This window comes from Choloepus didactylus, chromosome 2 (genome assembly GCF_015220235.1).
Source record: "Choloepus didactylus isolate mChoDid1 chromosome 2, mChoDid1.pri, whole genome shotgun sequence".
In the NCBI taxonomy this organism is placed as follows: Eukaryota; Metazoa; Chordata; class Mammalia; order Pilosa; family Megalonychidae; genus Choloepus; species Choloepus didactylus.
Window position 1 is genome coordinate 160485059 of NC_051308.1, and position 21942 is coordinate 160507000.

Consider the following 21942-nt stretch of genomic DNA (forward strand, 5'->3'; position numbering starts at 1 on the left):
GAAGCCTATTATAAAGCCACAGTAATAAAAAAAGCATGTACTGGCACAAAGATAGACATATTGATCAATGAAATTGAATCAAGGGTGCAGAGATAGACTCCCAGATCTATGGTCAACTGATTTTTGTTAAGGCCCCAAATCCACTGAGCTGGGACAGAACAGTCTCTTCAACAATTGGGGCTAGGAAAACTGGATATCCATATCTGAAAGAATGAAAGAGGACTCCTATCTCACATCCTACACAAAAATTAACTCAAAGTGGATCAAAGACCTCAATATAATAGACAGTATCATAAAACTCCTAGAAGATAATGTAGGGAAACATCTTCAAGACCTAGTATTAGGAGGTAGCTTCTTAGACTTTACTTATACTCAAAGCACAAGCAACAGAAGAAAAAACAGATAAATGGTAACTCCTCAAAATCAAAAGTTTCTGTGCCTCAAAGGAATTTGTCAAAAATGTGAAGAGGGAGCCAATACAATGGGAGAAAATACTTGGAAGCCATATACTTGATAAAAGACTGATTTGCATATATAAAGAAATCCTATAGTAAGAAGGAATGAGGTCCTGAAACATGTGACACCATGGTTGAACCTTGAAGACATAATGCTGAATGAAATAAGCCAGACACAACAGGAGAGATTTCGTATGTTACCACTAATGTGAACTCCCTGAACAATGAGAGCGGTATATGTAAAAACTATCCATTACATATTATAAACTATATTTAATAGGAATATTTTACCAGCACTACACTAATACTAGGCATGAATAATTAGCAGCTGATAAGGGCTTTGAGATGGTTTGTGTTATAATAATTGTTTAAAATTAAGAGTGATGATGATTGTACAAGTAAGTGAAGATAATGTGATATATTAATTGTTTATTTTGGGCAGAATATATGCTATCTGAAATTAGGAGCCCCCTCTTAATAAGTCAAGTCCTCGATCTTGAGGCTTGCTCTTGTGAAACTTAGGGCTGTAAATGGGAGGATAAGCCTTCCTATAATTATGCCTAAGAGGCACCTCCAGGGAACATCTTTTGTTGCGCAGATGTGGCCTTTCTCTCTCTAAGCAAAAATCAGCAAATAAATTCATTAACCTCTCCCCTACAGGGGACATGACTCCCAGGAAGTGAATCTCCCTGGCAACACATGAGACATGACTCCCAGGAATGAGCCTGACCCTGGCATTGAGGGGTAGAAAAATACCTTCTTGACCAAAAGGGAGAAAGGAAGGTAAAAACTAAAGTTACAGTGGTTAAGAGATTTCAAATAGAGTTGAGAGTCTATCCTAAAGGTTTCTCTTATGCAACCTCCAGCTAGAAATCCCAAATGGCCACTATGTCATGCCCTGGTCAAAAGTAGTCCAGAAATACTGGGTCCCTGTCTGAGATTCTGTAAAAGTTTCTCTTACTAGGTTTCTCTCTCAGAAAATTAAATCCACCAAAGTGTTCCTATACTAGACAAAGCCTAAAACCCAGAGGCAACATCATCTTTAAGAACATTAGATGCAGCTCCCTTCCCCATTATTTGACACCCCTTTTCAATATTAACAAGTTAGGGTGGTCTCTGCCTAGACATCTGTGAAGATTAAGAAAGTGATTAAATGAGAGAAAGGGGTAGCAACAAACAAGATAGAATTTTCCAAAGGATTACAAATACTGAATCTTTATAATCTTTATATGATTTTTTTAAGATGCTAGTGTATTAGAATAGCTAGAAGGAAATAACTGAAGTGGTAGAACTGTAACTCATAACATTCTTTGAAATTTGCTCTATAGCTACCCATTAAATTGTGCTTTGAAAATTATCACCTTTCTGAATATATCTTATATTTCACAATGAGGAAAGAACTGAAACTGTGGAACTATAGGCCATAACACTCTTTGAAATTACCTATATAACTACTTATTAAATTGTACTTTGTAAGTTATCACCTTTCTGTATATATGTTATATTTTTCAATAAGGAAATAACTGAAATTGTGGAACTGTAACCCACAACATTCTTTGAAATTTGCTCTCTAACTACTTGTTAAATTGTACCTTAAAAGTTATCACTGTTATATGTGTGTGTGTGTGTGTGTGTGTGTGTGTATGGTAAATTTCACAATAAAAATGTATTTAAAAAATAAATAAGATTGAAAATGAAAAATAAATTGAGGTTCCACAGGAATGTGAGAATCTATCTTTTTGTGAATGTCACAGGCTAGAAATAGAGTTTCAGAATCCTTTGAATTTGCATCTAATTTACAAGTATGAGAGAGAGAGTTTCCTCTTAGAATGATAAAAATGATAGAATGAATATCAAGATATAACGGGGCATGAACATAAATTTTGGTCCATTATATGCATGACTGCAAGAATAGTGGTCTTTCTGATTGATCGTGTTTAATTATAATTGTGAAGAAACTCGGTCATGCAGAAGAGATGTGTTAATACAGCCTCTTAAAAGTCAGGATCATGTTGTACTTAGGTTGACATCTATAATTGAGGAATGGAACCAATTTTTCATCAAAAATCAAGAGACATTTCTTATCCTGGGATAGATTTGTAATCAACTCTTTTCTATAGATGGGCATCAAGATGACTTTGGCAGTTTCTTGTCTGAAGAAAAGCTTGGTTAAATATGGTTCTGATTGGAAAGCGGCCCAAATCCATGTTATTCAGTATCATAGGTTCAGGAAAAGGATAGTTGTTAAAATATGGGGAAAAGTCAAGTAGCAGGAGTATCTGAGGAGTATTTTATCCAAAATTTCCAACTACATTCAAGATTTAGGTCATCAAGCAGTCATAAGAAAAGCAAACTTCAGGAAAATCTATAGATAAATGATTGCCAGCAGGGAGGTATCAAAGAGGAATTTGAATTTTGTAAGCAGAGATTGAGATTTAGTGGCTGAACATTTATTCCTGGTATATGTTGGGATTTCTTCTCAAGGAAGCAAATCAAATGCTGAATCACCAAAAAATCTGGGCATTTAAAACCTTAGTAAAAGCAGACACAAGGCAGTTCATCTTTAGTCATTGATTTAGAGTCTTTAAATCATCCATTCTTTGACAAGGATTTATTCAAGAGCTTTGAAATAAAGAAATAATGAGAATGTATCTATAGGTGAGGACAAATAAACTTGCCCTACCCAAATTGCCAAGCAAATCCAGTGGTGCATGTATGTCTGTTAATTCTTATGAAAATTACCATCTTCACCAAATAGTATTTGGCTCAACTGAGCCCCATAGAAAGGTCCAAAATGTTTAAATAGTAGAAGCTCAACAGGTGCTGAGATTAAGAAATGAGGAGAGTTAAATTAGGAATTCTTCTTAGTACCCCTAGTCCTAAATAATCAGTTCTTGATTTTAGAAAGACATTCTCCATTGTCTAACTTATTGATTGAGGAATTCTACAAGCAAATGGTGGTCTCACTTGGAGTTTAAATCAGCAGAATTTCCTTTCTCTCCTACTCTTCTGAAGCAGAGCCGAAGTCCTGAGAAAAATCTTACCAGTGTCACTGGTTGATTCTTGGGAAAGGAGACTGAGATGGACTGCAAGATGGATCAATCGTTGTGGAAGAGAGGGAAAGGAAACAGGATCTGGAAAAAGGAATTGTTGAGTTGTGATGCTGGTCCAAAGACAACCTCAGCCAACCCTATGGGAAAACTCTAGAGCTAAAACAACCTGTTCAAGCTGTACTGCACTGGGCTGAAATTGCCCAGCGTGTATCTACACTCCTCCATCACGTGGCTTCCCCAAGAAAGTCATGATGCCGGGTGAGGCAGTTGCCTGCAGCTGAAGACATTCATGAAAGTGCTGCCAGTTGAAAAGTTGTCTCCCAACAACATTCCTTGTTGCTGGAACAAGTCTTTTCTTGAAGGGGGATTTGAGCAAGATGTCTACACAATATCCCTTTCCTATCCTTTTTATGCTAATACTTTGTTGGGTAGGAAAAAGGTACATATAAGGGTGGGTTTGTGGTTACATGTAAAAATTAGGAAAATTTATCATAATTTACTTGGAAACCTTAAATTTGATGATAGTTCCTACATAAATATTCTTCTTTATAAAATATGGCTTTCTTAACATTTCTTCCCAACTAGTAGTAAAAAGGTGCATTTATGAAATAATGTATCAGTACTTGGTTATGGATTTGTTTCTTCAAATGGGGGAGCTGTCAGTTGAAAAACTGTTCAATTAAGAGAAACTTAGGTGAGCTTGAAGCATGGCTATTCAGTGGGATAGTAAACTTTAGAGATCAGAATCCACCTAAGGCATTTATCAGCTTCAAGGAAAGCAGTATTTAAGACCCAGGACCTAGGAAGAAAGTATCTCTCATTTTCTGTAATTATAACCCACCTGATATAAGATCTACTCCTAAAAGACTATTTTTTTAAAATAGATTTTTTGAGCATTCTTATGCTCATGTAGTTGTTGTAGCTGAAGATCACAGTTGGAAAACAGCTCTGCAGAAATACCCATTTGTAAGAAAAAAAACACTGTCTCTCTGGTCAGAGGTGCAGAATTTTGTCAAATTATAGAAAAACAGGCAAAGAATATTTCTTTAAAGGCTTTCTCTGGGCTGAGCTCCTTTACTGGGTTCTCTTGCACTTTTTGGTGACATCCGTGATTCTGTGTTGCCTAATCCTAGGACAGACCTCTAGGAAAGCATATCAAATTGATCTCATCCAGGATAATCCACTTTTTCCCTTATTACCTTTGTATTTAACTGAACTATAAATATTATTAAACACTTGCTTATGAACTGTCAGAGCACCATGCTGTTCAACAGATGAAGTTGGTGTGTTTTATATTTATGCACTCTGCTTAGTTTAGCCCCCTCTCTGTACTCCACATTTTTCTAAGTTCCAGCTTTTAGGAAGATTTTCTCCTTGCAAGCCAAAGCACAGGTTTTCTTAATTTTTCTCTCTGGTGAGAAGGTTAGTTTTTCTACATGTATGAGAGCAGAAGGATTACGAGGGTGAAATGGGCTATGACACATTTTCATTTGCAGCTGCTACAACTTTCTAGCCTTAATCCAGCCCAGATCTCTGCCGAAACCTAACACCATTCCTGTGACTCTGGAATCACAGCAGCCCCTCAAATCACCAAATAAGGTCAGTCATTTGCTATCTGAGCCATAAATATTTACATCCACTGGTGACAAATATATAAAGAGTGTGGAGTGACTGTGTAATTTCAGCTGCTCTCCTCAAGCCTGTCAATATTTTCTCTTATCTCTTGAAAGCCCTAGTGAATGATTTTTGCTAGAGGAACAGGAATGTACCCTGCAGCTTGCTGCCTTGCCCTAATTGTTCATTATGATCACATTAGTCACCTAGAAAGGTTTTGTTTCCCCCTTTTTAAATTTAGGGCCCATTAGATGAATTTATTGGGCCTGGGAAACATTCAGCATCTTAGGTCTCCCTATTTCCACCACATGTTCTATCCCTATTGTTAATGCAAGCCCAAGAGATCGTCACTGCTTTTTTTTTTTTTTTCCTTCTTCACTTTGCTGAACCAACAGCACTTTTTCCTGCATAGTGTGGCTTTGGAAGTTAAGGCTTACCAATGTGTCTAAGTAACTAAGCATTACTAAGTGACATAGGCTAATACTTTCTCAACCTACTATGTAATCACGCCACAAGACAGTTATAATGTAAAAGTATTTTCAAGCAAGTGCACTAAAAAACCTTTCAAATATTAACTGGCATGCTAAATGCATGTTAAGTATGCAGATCAAGCATGCTAAATGCAAAGCAGATCCTGTTTTATTCTTCTATCATGATCTAGACTAGTAAGAAAATCGGATGACCAGTCAGAGCATTCTGTGTTCTTTCATCCAGTCTTTACAAAGAGCTTGAATTTTTATATAATTACTAAAAAAAGAACTCAAAAGATTAGATAAAATGATAAACATATACTCAATGAATTTGAAATATGAGAGCTAACAATATCTAGCAATTTGGATAATTTCATTTTAAAATAACTGAATTTTTTCACTATCAGGAGGTGTGGACTGGTATTGGCGAACTGCATATCTCCTTTAACTATAGGCACATCCTTTGAGAAAAATGGCTGGCGATTTCCCCAAAGAGCTGTAATGGCCTAATGGCTAAAATTCAGTGGTCAAATATTAGTCAGATTTACCAGCCTTTGTAGGATTTTTCCTGTCGGAAGAATTTGGATTTAGCAAGAACTTTAAAAGATCCTCAGAAACAGCGAAGTTGATAACTTGTAGAAATTTGAATTATACCTGAATAGCAAGACTCCTCTAACATGTACTTTGTAAGCATCCTGATACTCCAGGTTGGATAAACTGCCACATTTTTCTTGTCCCTTACCATCCTGTGTATATTCTTATTAGAGCATGGCACTAGAATTTGAGCTCCTTGAGTGCAGAAGGACTGTTGATTTATTACAAAATCTCTAATGTCCAGCACAATGCTTTGCAGATAATATTAACATAAATATATTAGTCAAAAGAATGAGAAGGGAAGGTGCTAAAGACATAATGAAAACATTTTAAGAGAGATGTTATTTATTTTTTTAATCTTTATTAAAATAGGCAGATGTCAGGAATTTATTTCTTCTCATCTTCCTCATTAATGTGTGTGTGTGTGTGTGTGTGTATGTAGACATAGTAGCAATGATTAGGACAGCAATGGATTTGATGAGCCAGAGGCTTATAGAAGACTAAACTAGGATAGACTGAGACTGAGCTAATTTATGAGACTTAAATTTATAGCCTTAAAATTATTTGTAATTCAGATTCCCAAATTACCATCCATGTGCACAAGATAATTTTTAGTAATACTTTGCTAGTAGCCAGTGCCCAGGGGCATATCTTGCCTCTGGTATACAACTACCTTTTCACCTCCTACTCTGCTTCCTACCCTTTAAATATTCAGTTTTCTTTCCTCCTAATGCTTTCTAGTTATATAAAGTTCTTCCCTTACCACTGGGACTTTATATCTTGCACATTCCCAAATTTTATCTTCTCCTTTTCTGCCCAGTGAGATTCCCATTTTCTGAACTACTTTTGCTGTGCTTGATATTCTTGTGATTATTAAAATTGTCACTATGACTTATAGATTTGATCTTCCCAGGATATTTCCTTTTAAAAGAGACATTTGCTCATCCAAATTAATTTCTAATTGTTCAAATATTTATATGAAAAAAGGAGGAGATTTTTTAAAATAGGAGGCATTCTGGTGGCTCTTGTCTACCCATCTCTCTCGTGACTGTACTCTTACTTCCACAATTACTCAAAAATTCACTAAATAGTACAATACACAAATCAACACTGTTCATTTTCATATGGCATGCTCTGCATCCCCCATGTTCCTTGGCAAGTACCTTTTCACCCCATGATTCCTAGTAAAAGGAGAATTAAGACAAATACAATAAGGCTTAAATAAGAGCTAGCATTCAAAATAGGAAACACAGTGGAACATAGTGTCTCATGTTGGAGACAATGTTCTTCAGAAGCCAAATAGCTAGCACCAAGATATATGACACTGGGGTACTACTTTTACCTCTTACCCACTGGACTCCGAACTGTGATTGTTTTAAGCAACCCAGTGTGTGGAAATTTGTTATGGCAGTCCTAGACAACTAATATGCCCACGATCTCCTTAGCTGTAAAATGGAATAAATGCTGCTGCTTTGTGGATTTTGGAAGTAATGCTATGAAAGTACAGAGAAAAATATTAACATTACTATTATCAGCCAACAAAGAGTTTACATGGAATACGTAGGGTGTGTGCTGGTTTGGATGTATTATGTCCCCCAAAACACCATGTTCTTCAATGCAATCTTGTGGGGGCAGACTTATTAGCATTGGTTAGGTTGGAATCTTTGGATTGGGTTGTTTCCATGGAGATGTGACCCACCCAACTGTAGGCAATACCTTTGATTGAATTATTCCCATGGAGTGTGGCCCCACCCGTGTAGCATGGGTCTGGATTGGTTTACTGGAGTACTTTAAAAAGAGTCACACAGGCCCAGACCCTTGCCGCAGCTTAGAGAGACATTCTGGAGAAGGCTGTTGAAAGCAGACTTTTGCTGACCTTGGAGATACTAGCCCAGAGTTTGCCCTGAGAAGCTAAGCCCAGAGACATTTTGGAGAACGCCATTTTGAAACACAACCTGGGAGCAAGCAGACACTAGCCACGTGCCTTCCAGCTAACAGGTTTTCCGGAGGCCAATGGCCTTTCTTCAGTGAAGGTATACTCTTGTTTAATGCCTTGCTTTGGACACTTTTATGGCTGTAGAACTGTAAATTTGTAACCAAATACCCCCTCCCGCCTTTATAAAAGCCAATCCATTTCTGGTATTTGGCATAATGGCAGTATTAGCAAACTGGAACAGGGTGTAATCATTAATTTGAGACAACATGTTTGCCTTTGAAGAATGAGTCATCTGAATATAAAGTATGATTATTTTATTCTTTTAATTTTTTTTGTGCCTTAAATTGAGATTTAAAAATAAATACACAAATCATTTTTCCATATACACTTCTCAGAATTTTTATTTTTATTTTTTAGTTTGGGGGAGGATACTCTAAACTGGTATATGGGGAGAGTATATAGTAAATTCATTGTGGGCACAGAACTCAGGACTAGTAATCAGAGGGCCTCAAAGCTAGACTTAATCGTAATTTTTAAATAAATAAATTTTGGGAATTTCCCTCAACTTCACTGAGTTTTGGTTTTCTTATCTTTTAAAGGGGAATAATTGAATAATTTATCCAAAAAATACTATTAAGCACATTCTATGTGTTTAGCATAAATGATGCAAATACACATCAAACACTGCCCCTGCCCCTGAGGATTTACCTGTCCTGTCTACCTCCTATGAATTTTGTGAGGATCAAATTCGATGTATAAGAATGTTACTTGACAACTGTAAAACCATCTATTATATATATATATATATATGTTTATAATTGTTTTCACCATGCAGAGTGCTACGTTCAAGAAGGGTAAACAGTGATGTTTAATCTTTAGTGAATGGATGACCAAAGGAATGGATTTTCAAGTGTCTTAAAATGACTTGCCAGGAGAGACTATGGAGAATGTCTTATTTTATACATAAACAAGAAGCTTAAATGGAAAAAGATGACAGGATCAACACCCAAACAAATGTCTTCCTACTTTTCCTTTCTATGATCCTATGAAAGGCAAATATCAGAAATGATAGCTGGAAATTATATTTGAATACTAATGTTTCCCTGCTATTTTCTTTGAATGTGCTCTAAATAGTCATCTTATGTTGTTACTTGAAACAAAAATAAATTCTATTTGAATTAACTTCTCTGGGGCTTACAAATCATGAATTGGACATGCATGATGACAAATTTCTAGCTCTGAAACAATTGTATAATATTTGTTAGTAAACTAGGTTATAGTTTATTAAATGTATGCTTTAAAGGGTTCAAATTAATATTCAAGAACTTAAAATTGAATATTAAGCTCAGAGACAAATTATACTTGGGCGGTAAATAAGCAAAAGGTGGCTAAATAATTTTTAGTCTGAATCACATGTGTATTGATGAAATTAGATGCTATGTGGGATTGGCTGGCCACAGTTACATGTTGCCCATTTAGAAGGAGGCTGATTTTCTTTTTTTCAGCTAATATTCCTACTTTCCTTATTGCCCTTGAAAGGTCCCAACAATTCTAGTTATAGATGTGCATGGAATGTTTCTCCATTGAATTGATTCATTATATTGTCTCATATTTATTTCAGACAAGATTTCTACCTGTTTAAAAACAATGGAAACCTGTTCTCTGCGGTTTGAAAAAAAAATAGAACTGTGGATCAGAGGGTTATGAAGAAAACATATTGCAGATCCTGAAACACCTAATCAGGTTGCAGCTAGAGTGGTTCTCAAAAATATTAGTGACCCAAGAAATGTCTTTGGGAATATCTTCATTTTATATACATGTATATTTTTTTTCTGAATTGCTTCATTATTCATATATTATGAGCTGTTCATAGGACTTGGCTTAGATTCTCTCCTTCAGGCACTTTGGTCTCCAGTGACCTGTTAAAATAGTCTTAGCACATTCACAAGGCTTTTCATTGCAGTCCAGCCTGTTTGTAAAAACGATCTATCAATATCATGTTCAAATGACAGTCCTTGTAGAACCTGCCTTTGCTTAACCAGCCTGTCTAGTGCTGAGAGTATAGAATTCTATCCAGGAATGACATCTTGAATAAGTTTGGGTTGTGGCATATTGCATTCTTCTTCAAGACCATTTTTTTTTTCCTTCTCTTCAGACATTTCCTTGCTTTTATGAGGCTATAAAAACAGGAACACATTTTCCTTTCCTTTGAAATGATGCTGGCCCCAGTTTTGCTCTTCTCTGGGGTGCAAGATAATTAAAGCTGCATGCAAAGAAGGAAATGTCTATAAAGCCATGATTTTGATGTCATGTACCATATTCAACCTCAATATCTGTGACAGCCCATCCACAACTTTGGCTTGTTGATATGGACTGAATTATCTGGGCTAACGTTAATGGGAGCTGTCATTTATAGGACTTTATAGTTGTCTTCCAAAATAATATGTAAAGAAGTTCTCCAAAAGGAAGTTTCACAGTTGTTACCCACATTCTGACTGATTTCTATTCTTGGAGAAGACATGAATAATTAGATTAAATTAAAAATAATCCAGAAAGCTGTCATTGACAGAGATGCATTATATATACTAGTTCTAGTTGAGATGCTGGAGATAGAGCATACTCTTTTCCCTTTAGCAACCCTTGATTGAGCTTCAAGTTAGTTTTGTATATTTTGAAAAGTTTTAATAGTCCCAGGGGGAAAACAAAATGACTTAATTTTTATTCTTTTTGACATTACTACTCCATTAGTAATCTTTTCTTCTCCCAGGTGGGGCTGGGCTGACATACAGCATTGGCCTTTTACCTACATATGATGCTGTTGAAAAGGGTCCCCACCACTTCCTTTCTGCCTTCAACACCCTTCACTGCATGCCCTAAGTCAGCTTATGCTCTTAATAATAAAAATGCTAACAGACCCGCAAAGGTGTGATTTCATATGCATGGGAATTGAGAAAAGGAGAAAATCCAAGAAGATTATAAAATAATGTTTGCCACATGTCCGTATAGTTCTCAAGAATTCCAACCTCTTATTCTAGAGAGGGTAGAAGGCTGCAAACTGCTTTCTTACTTGTCACACTTAGAAGAAAGGGCTACCAAACTTAGATCTCGCCTTTGTAGAGTGCTTACGGATGCATTACTCACCATAATTACTTCTAACTTTTATGAACCTGTATGTCAATCCCTGCCTTGTATACATTTAGAATATCACCTTGTTACTAAGCCTTTCAACAATTAATAAAAGGAGTGTGCTTTTATTAACCCATCCTAAAGTTATTGAAATTGAGGTCTAAGAAAATTTTTTTTTCCAAGATAACAGAGCTGAACTGTGGCAGAGAGAAGACTCCAGGCCAATTATGTCTGCCCCTAAGGCCCCATGATTTTAAATGCTTTATTACATTGTATCCTTAGAATTATAAAATTGGAAAGAATTATCTTTCTAAATATTATCATTAAAATTAGGCCTCATGAGACAATGCCAGTTGCTTATTATTTTGCAGCAGAACTAGGTCTAGAATGTGTCAGTCTCTTAACTTTCAGTCTATGTTCTGGGCAATAAGCCCCCTAGGGATGTCAACAGATACTTAAGGAACAATCCTGTTAAAATACAGTATCCAGACAAAGTTCATGTTTTCTGTCTACCATTTTATTCCTAATAACTAACAAATATTCATTATTGCCTACATAGTAAGATACAACATTCTGAAATTCATGACTATAACAAACTAGGCCCCAATTCACCTTGAAGCTTATATCCTACTACATCTCTACACAGATACTCTTCTCTGGTTGTATTGTTTTACTTCCATCGCTCTGAATATTCTATGTTTCATTGCACTTTTGACCCTGCTTGGAATATTCCCCCATTTCTTTTGCTCAATCTTGTGAGACATTATCATCATTATCATTCTCCAAAGGAGGAAACTGAGGTTTATAGCAATGGAGGAAGTTGCTTGACTTATTTAAATTGCAATTTCCTTAAGAGAAGGCAACATGGTTTGTAAAGATGTAAGAGAGATAATGCCCAATCTTCATTCTGAAAAGCATTAGTAATGCAAAGTTAGGCAATTTACTCCATGTCATTTGAAAAATTATATCCAACTCATTAAATTGTAATGTGGTAATGTTGGAAAAGTATCCAAAACTTAGTAGGCTCTCAAAAATGTTTGGCTTTACATTCCATACAAGTGCTCAAGAAATCTATGCTGTCAACCACGTAATATTTGTTCAAAGATTCATTAAGATAGAAGACAGCCTGAGTAAGCTGCTTTTTGCCTGACACTTATTAATGCTGAAAGTGCATTCTGGGGTTTGGATTTGAAATGGAATGATGATGAAATTTAGCAGGAAGACCTCTTTTTATAACTGCTCCCAGACTTATTTATAAAGAGGCACACTAAACCATCTCCCTATTTCTTTTTTTTTTTTTTATCCTTGAAATTTTAAATAAGATATGTAGGTAAATCCTTGTACCCTGGGCCTGGCACATAGAAAATGTTCAGTTCACACTAGGACTTATCAGTTCATCATCACCAGCATTTCCAAAATCTGCAATGTAATTTTAATAACTACATATCGGCTTGTAAAATTAATTGTATTTATATACACTCTATACCCACCAAACATACACTCTCTTTCTCCCCTTCTTCAATACCCTACCCCTATCTCCTGGTAGCCTCTAGTCTATTTTCTTTCTCTTAGGATTTGCTATTGTTAGATATATTTTATAAATGGCATCATACCATATCTATTTTTATGTTGTCTTGCTTATTTCAAGGTGCATAATATGTTCAGGGTTCTTCCATGTTACAGCGTATCTCAGAATTTCATTCTTCCTTATGGCCAAAAAATATTCTACTGTGTGTGTGTATCATATTTTGCTTATCCATTCATTTGTTGATGGACACTTGTGTTGTTTCCACCTTTTGGCTATTGTGAATAATGCTGCTATAAAATTGGTGTACAATTATCTATTTGAGATATTGTTTTCACTTTCTTTGGGTGATACCTAGAAGTAGGTTTGCCAGGTCCTATAATAACTCTATATTTAACTATTTGAGAAACTGCCATATTGCTTTCCACAGTGACTATGCCATCTTACATCCCCACCAACGATGAGATAGAGTGCAAAATTTTCTGCATCTTCTCCAACACTTGTTATTTTCTTTTTTTTGTTTTTAAGAATAACAATTCTTGTGGGTGTGAAGTGCTATCTCATGTGGTTTTTACTTGCATTTCCCAAGCAATGTTGAACATCTTTTCATATGCTTGTTAGCCATTTATATCTCTTTTGGAAAATGCCTACTCAAGTCCCTTGCCCACTTTTAGTTCGGTTATTGTCTTTTGGCTGTTGTGTTGTGAAAGTTTTGTAAAAGTTCTTATATTAAGCACTTGTCTGATATATACATTTTCTTCCATTTTGTAGATTGTCTTTTCACTTTCCTGATAATGTCCTTTGATGTACAGAAGTTTTTCATTTTGATGAATTGGGCTATTGTTTTCTTTTTCGCTTGTGACTTTGGTGCCATACCTAAGAATACATTATTGAGTTCCAGACAATAATGATTTGCCCCTGTGTTGTGTATGAGTTTCATAGTTTTGTGTTGTTTTATAGGTCCTTGATATACTTTGAGTTAATTATTGTATATAGTGTGAAGTAGGGGTCTTATTTCATTCTTTTACATGTGGATATCCAGTTTACCCAACATCATTTTTTGAAGAGACTATTCTTTCCCTGCTTCATGTACTTAGCACCCTTGTCAAAATCTTTTGTCCATGGATTGTTGTTCTATATGTTTATGTTTATGCTAGTATCACATTGTTTTGATTACTGTAGCTTTATAATGCAATTTGAAATTGGGAAATGTGAGTCCTCAACTTTTTGTTCTTCTTTCCTTTCAAAATTCTTATGGCTAGTCAGTGCAACTTACTGTTCTGTATGAATTTGAGGATCAGCTTTACCATTTCTGCAAAAAGTATACTGTTATTTTGAAAGGGATAGCATTAAATTTGTAGGTCACTTTTGGTAATATTGACATCTTAACAATATTAAGCTTTCCAACCTATAAACATGGATTATCTTGCAGAAACGTTTTGTACTTTTTCAGTGTACAAGTCTTTTTTATCATTTGTTAAGGTTATTCCTAGATATTTTATTATTTTAGTTGATGTTATAAATGTAATTGTTTTCTTAATTTCCTTTTCAGGTTGTCCATTGCTATTGTATAGAAACACAAGTGATTTTGTGTGTTAATATTACACCCTGCCACATTGCTGAAATCATTTATTAGCTCTAGTAGTTTTCCTGTGAATTCCTTTAGATTTTTCTCTATATAATATCATATCTGCAAATAGAGATAGTTTTATTTCTTCACTTCCAATTTGGATACTTTTTTAATTTCCTGTTCTTGCCTAATTTATCTGGCTAGCCAAATAGTACAATATTGAATAACAGTGCTGACAGTGGAAGAGTTTGAGAAGGATTGGTGCTAACTCTTCTTTAAATGCTTGGTAGCATTCACAAGTGAAGCCATCTTGTCCTAGACTGTCTTTGGTGGATGGTGTTGATTATTGAATCAATTTTTGTGCTTGTTAAAGATTTGTTGAGGTTTTCCATTTCTTCTAAGTCAATTTAGGTAATTTGCATATTTCTAGGTTCATAATACTCTCTTGTAATTGTTCATAATACTCTCTTATAATCCTTTTTATTTCTGTAAACTCAACAGTGATATCACTATTTCCAGTTCTGATATTATTTGTAACTTTTCTCTTATTTCTGTCAGTCTGGCTAAATATTTGCAAATGTTATTATTTATTTCAAAGAATCAACCTTTTGCTTAGTTGATTGTTTCAGTTTGCTAAGGCTGCCAGAATGCAATATACCAGATATGGATTGCTTTTATAAAGGGGATTTATTAGGTTACAAATTTACAGTTTTAAGGCCCATAAAGTGTCCATACTAAGACATCAGCAAGAGGATACTTTCACTGAAGAAAGGCTGATTGTGTCTCATGGAAGGCACAAGGCTGGAGTCTGCTGGTCCTCTCCTGGGATTAGCTTCTGGTTTTCAGGGCTTTCTCCAAAATGTCTCTGGGCTTCTGTCTTAGCTTTCTTACCTTCTCCTGGAGGCAAACTCAGGATTACATATCTTAGTTTCTCTTTTAGCTTAACATCTTCAAATGTCTTTCTGTCTGCATCTTCAAACACCTGGGTCTATGTCAGCTCTGAGCTCTCTCTCCCTGAGCTCTCTTAAGGACTCTAGTAAACTAATTAAGACTGACCTTGAATGGACAGGGTCACATCTCCATGGAAATAATCTAATCAAAATGTCACCCACAACTGGGTGGGTCACATCTCCATGGAAACAAACTAATCAAAAGATCCCACCCACAATGGGACTGCCCCCACAAGAATGGATTAAAAGAACATAGTCTTTTATGGGGTACATAACAGATTCAAACCAGCACATTAATTAACTCATATTTTTTCTATTCTCTATTTCATTTATCTCCACTCCACTCTTATTTCCTTCCTTCTTCTTCCTTGGGTTTATTTACTTTTCTATCCTTCTCTTGCTCCTCAATATGTGAAGTTTGGTTATTCATTTAAGATCTTCCTTCTTTTTTTAATATGGATATTCATAGCTATAAATTTCCCACTGAATATTACTCTCACTATATCCCATAAGTTTTGGTTCATTATGTCTTTGTTTTCATTCATCTCTAAATATTTTCTGAATTCCCTTATAATTTCTTCCTTAACCCACTAATTGTTTAAGATTTTACTTTTTGATTTCACATATTTCTCAATTTTTTGTGATGGTTGGGTTCATGTGTCAACTTGGCTAGGTGGCCTAGCTGTCTGGTCAAGCGGGCACTGGCCTGACCATTGCTGTGAGGATATTTGAGGCTGGTTAATAAACCAATGGGCTGGTTTGTCAGATCATAGTCAATTGACTGCAGCTGACTGATGACTCATCAAGGGGCGTGCTTCCACAGTGAGAGAATGCAATTGGCTGGATTTGGTCCAGGTGATCAGTTGGAGGCTTATAAGCCGGATGGTTAGAGAACCTTCACTTCATCTTCGGCTGCTCAGTGAAGCATTTCCTGGAGAGCTCGTCGAAGTTGCCGGTTCGTTTCCTGAGGAGTTCGTCAAAGTTGTCTGTTCGTTTCCCGAGGAGTTCGTTCGTTGGACGTCTTCCTTGGAGTTGACAGCTTGTTGACGTCTCTGCAGAATTTGGACTCGTGCGCTCCCGCAGTTGCATGAGTCACTTTTACGATTTGGTAATCAGAGACATCTCTCATTGATTCTGTTTCCAAGGAGAACCCTAACTAATACAAATTTCTTCCTTAACCCACTAACTGTTTAAGATTGTACTGTTTGATTTCACATATTTCTCAATTTTCCATTTTTCCTTCCATTATTGATTTCTAGGTTGACTCCATTGTGGTTGGAGATGTTACTTTGTATGATTTCAATACTTTTAATTTATTAAGACTACTTTTGTGCCCTTACATATGCTCTATCCTAGAGGATGATCCATGTGCACTTGAAAAAAATGTGCTTTCTGCTTTTGTTGGGTGAAGTGTTCTATTTATGTCTGTTAGATATAGTTGGTTTATAGTGTTGTTCAGGTCTTCTATTTCTTTGTTGATCTGTCTGGATATTCTATCTAGTATTGAAAGTGCTGCATTAAAATTGCCAACTATTAATATAGAACTGGTTATTTCTCTCTCTGATTCGGTAAATGGTTTCTTTGTATATCTAAATATATATACATATTGAGGCTCACATTGTTAGGTGCTTATAAGTACATAATTGTTATATCCTCTTGCTGAACTGACACTTTTATCAACATACTGTCCTTCTTTGACTTTTGTAACAACTTTTTATTTAAAGTCTGTTTCATCAGATATTAGTATAGACACCCCAGTTCTCTTTATTTTGAGTAGCAGACACAAAATGTGAAGATCTTTGTATTGCATGTTGCCCAACTGGAACATCCAACATGGGAGAGATATACAAATGACTCAGTCAATCAATATAAGCTAGCCTCTGTCATTGGCCACTTCACTTCTTCACAATGGATGCATGAATGGAGTAATGGCAGCATGGATGGATGCTATGTATGTGGCCATGATCATGGGTGCTCACTTATATATGTTGGTGTAGCTACTGTTCTACCATGACTGTGGAATGTTCAATCTGCCAGGAACAAAGATCAATGCTGAGTCCCCAGTATAGCACCATCCCTTATAGGAGAACAGCCAGTCTCTTGCTGGCAAGCTGATTTCATTGGACCCCGTCTGTCCTGGAAAAGGCAGTATTCCCTTCTCTCTTTTCTCTTTTCTTTTTTTTTTAAAGTAGAGAAATTTGAGGTGTACATAAAAATCATGCAGAAAATACCAATATCCTATATACTGCTATCAGACACATAGTTTTCCCTACTATTTATGTTCCTATTAGTGTGGTATCTTTGTTTCAATTGATGAAAAACTACTATTATATTTATATTATTAACTATACTAATTATAACTAACTACTGTTAACTAGTCCATAGTTTATATTAGGGTCCACTGTTTGTGTTTTACAGTCCTATGTTGTTGTTTGTTTTTGTTTTTAGGTATGGTATACAACCTAAAATTTCCCCAATTTAATGAATCAAATATACTATTTAGTGGTATTAATAACATTCTAAATATTGTGCTACCATCACAACCATCCTTTAGCAAAATATTGCCATCACCCCAAACAGAAATTCTGTACCAAGTAAACATTAATACCCCATTCCTACTACCACCAGGCCCCAGGTAACCTTTATTCTACTTTCTAATTTTATACATTTGCATATTCTAATATTTCAGATCATATAGTGAGATCATACAATGTTTGTCCTTTGTGTCTGTTTATTTCACTCAATGTGATGTCTTCAGGGTTCATCCACATGGTCATATGTGACAAACCTTCAATCCTTTTAATGGCTGAATAATATTCCATTGTGTGTTTATGCCACATTTTCTTTATTCATTCATCTGTTGTTGGACACTTAGGTTGTCCCCATATTTTGACAATTGTGAATAATGCTGCTATAAACATCAGAGTGCACATATCTATTCCAGACTTGTTTACAATTTTTTTGGGGGGGAGCAGGAATATAACTAGAAGTGGGATTACCAGGTCGTATGATAATTCTATACTTAACTTTCTGAGGAACTACCAAACTGTTCTCCACAGTAGCAGCACTATTTTACATTCCTACTAACAATGAACAAGTGTTTCTATTTCTCCAACTCCTCTCCAATTGTGCCTGTTTGAATATATTATGTCCCCCCAAATGCCATTATCTTTGATATAATATTGTGTGGGCAGACGTATCAGTGTTGATTAGATTATAATTCTTTGAGTGTTTCCATGGAGATGTGCCCCACCCAACTGTGGGTAATGACTCTGATTGGATAATTTCCATAGAGGTGTTACCCCACACATTTAGGGTGGGTCTAAATTAAATCACTGGTGCTATATAAATGAGATGACAAACAGAAGGAACTCAGTGGAGCTGTGAGTGACATTTTGAAGAGCAACTGAGAGTGATATTTTGAAGAGGAGCTACAGCCAAGAGGAACACTTTGAAGAATGCACAGAAGCTGAGAGAGTAGCTGCAGATGAGAGACAGTTTGAAGAAGGCCGTTGAAAGCAGATTCTTGCTCCGGAGAAGCTAAGAGAGGACAAACACCCCAAGAGCAACTAAAAGTGACATTTTTGAAGAGCTGCAGCCTAGAATAGAGAGGAATGTCCTAGGAGAAAGCCATTTTGAAAGCAGAGCTCTGGAGCAGATGCCAGCCATGTGCCTTCCCAGCTAACAGAGGTATTCCAGACACCATTGGCCATCCTCCAGTGAAGGTACCCGATTGTTGATGCATTACCTTGGACTTTTTATGGCCTTAAGACTGTAACTGTGTGACCAAATAAACTGCCTTTATAAAATCCAGTCCATTTCTGATGTTATGCATTCTGGCAGCATAAGCAAACTAGAACAGATTTTGGTACCAAAAGTGGGGTGATGGCGCTGCTGTGTTTGCAAATACCAAACCTGTTGGAATGACTTTTTAAATGGATAAGGGGAAGATTCTGTAAGAAGTGTGAGGAGCTTGATAGAAAAGGCCTAAACTGTTTTGAAGAGACTGTTTGTGGAAATATGAAATCTCAAGATACTTCTGATGAGGACTTGAGCAGAAATGATGAATGCGTTGCAAACTGGAAGGAAGGTGATACTTGTTTTAAAGCAGCAGAGAATTTGGCAAAATTGAGTCCTGGAGTTGGATGGAAGGCAGAATTTGAAAGCAATGACCTGGAATAATTAGCTGATGATATTTTTGAAAAAAATGTAGAAGTAGTAGCCTAGCTTTTACGTGCAGCTTATAATAAAATGTGAGAGGACAGAGGTAAGCTGAGAAATGAACTCTTAGTTTCAAAGAAACCAGAAATTGCCGGCCTGAAAAACTCTGGGCTTCCAGGGGGTGAAACCCCAGAAGCTACAGCCCAGTGTGAGGATGTAACCAAACATGAAACCCAGCCACCATTTCAGCACAAGCCAAGATTGGAGAAGGAGTTAAGCAGAAAGGATTTGTGGGAAGTCCTATTGTCTGACGGCTTTGATCCCTGTGTGCTTCAGGCAAAGCCAACAGAATTTTTGTTAGCTCTTTACAGACAGAGCTGCTGCTAGTCAGGACTGGAGGAGACAGACAAGGAACAAATTGAAGGAAAAATTTCTTCAAAGACAGAGCCATGGAGGTTGAGGTATGAAGTCAAGAGGTCTCAGGCTGGGAGAGTGGAGTGGCTCACATGCATGGAAAGGGTGAGTTTGCCCTAGAGGTTGAGGGTGGGCCTTCCACCTGGATGTTAAGGAAAGGTGTTGCCACTTGAGGCCTCAAAGAGGGTGGAGCACTTTCCCAGGGGACTCGGGAGAGCCTGGCTGCCACCCCACTGTTTGGAAGGGATTGAGCATGTGCCCCTGAGATGGAAGAGAATCCGGGTGATGCCCCAATGTTTGAGGAGGGTGGGCATGAGAAGATGGTCTCCCCAATGTGTGGATATGTTGGAGCACTCACCCAAGTATTTGGAGAGGAAAAGGCTGCTGCAAAGGCCCTTAGGCAGGGTTAGACCCCCACTCTCTCAAGCCCCAAGGATGCAATGTCATTCTGTTAATGACTCTCAGACTTTGAAATCTAATGGAGCTTGTCCTGAGGGTTTTAGGAACTGTTTTGGTCCTGTTAATCCTGTTTCCCTTAGTGTTTCTCCCTATGGCAATGGGAATGTTTATCCTATGAATGCCCCTTCTTTGTATATTGGAAGCACATAACTTGTTCTAAGTTCATAGATCCACAGCTAGAGGAGAATTATGGTTTTGGACAAACCATGCCTGTAACTGATTTTGATGGGATCTTGTACTTAACTATTGTTACTGAAATGATTTAAGTCTCTGTGATATTGTTGTGGGATGAATGTATTTTGTATATGGAAAGATCATGTCATTTTGTGGTCCAGGGGGTGGAATGTGCTGGTTTGAATATATTATGTCCCCCAAAATGCCATTATCTTTGATATAATCTTGTGTGGGCAGACTTAATCAGTGTTGATTAGATTATAATTCTTTGAGCGTTTCCATGGAGATGTGCCCCACCCAACTATGGGTGATGACTCTGATTGGATAATCTCCATAGAGGTGTTACCCCACCTATTTAGAGTGGGACTAAATTAAATCACTGGAGCCATATAAATGAGCTGACAAACAGAATGAACTCAGTGCAGCTGTGAGTGACATTTTGAAGAGGGACACTTTGAAGAATGCACAGAAGCTGAGAGAGTAGCTGCAGATGAGAGACCATTTGAAGACAGCTATTGAAAGCAGACTCTTGCTCCAGAAAAGCTAAGAGAGGACAAACACCCCAAGAGCAACTAAGAGTGACATTTTTGAGGAACTGCAGCCTAGAATAGAGAGGAATGTCCTGGAAGAAAGCCATTTTGAAAGCAGAGCTCTGGAGCAGATGCTGGCCACATGCCTTCCCAGCCAACAGAGGTTTTCTGGATGCCATTGGTCATCCTCCAGTGAAGGTACCTGATTGTTGATGCATTACCTTGGACATTTTATGGCCTTAAGACTGTAACTGCATAACCAAATAAACCCCCTTTATAAAAGCCAGTCCATTTCTGGTGTTTTGCATTCCAGCAGCATTAGCAAACTAGAACACCAATATTTATGACTTTTTTTCATTTTTTAAATGATATTCATTCTAATGAGTGTGAAGTGAGATCCTATTGTGGTTTTGATTTGTATTTCCCTAATAGATAATGACATTGGTCACTTTTTCATGTGCTATTTGAATATCTTCTTTGGTCACATCTTAGGCTTATTTCTTAATTGGGTTATTTGCTGTTTTATTGTTGAGTTGTAGTTCTTTTTATGCTTTGTTGGATATGTGTTTTTCAATACTTTCTCCCTTTAGGAGGCTGTCTTTTCACTTTCATGATGTGGCCCTTTGATGCACAAAAGTTTTTAATATTGAAGAAATCTCATTTATCTATTTTTTTCTCTTTTTGTTTTTGATCTCGGTGTCAAGACTAAGAAACCATTGCCTAACACAAGGCCCTGAAGATACTTCCCTATGATTTCTTTTAGGAGTTTTACAGCTCTGATTCTTATATTTAGGTCTTTGATCCACTTTGACTTAATTGTTGCATATGGTGTGATGTAGGGTTACATGGTCGTTCTTTTGCATATAGAAAACCAGTTTTATGAGCACCATTTCTTGAAGAGACTATTCTTT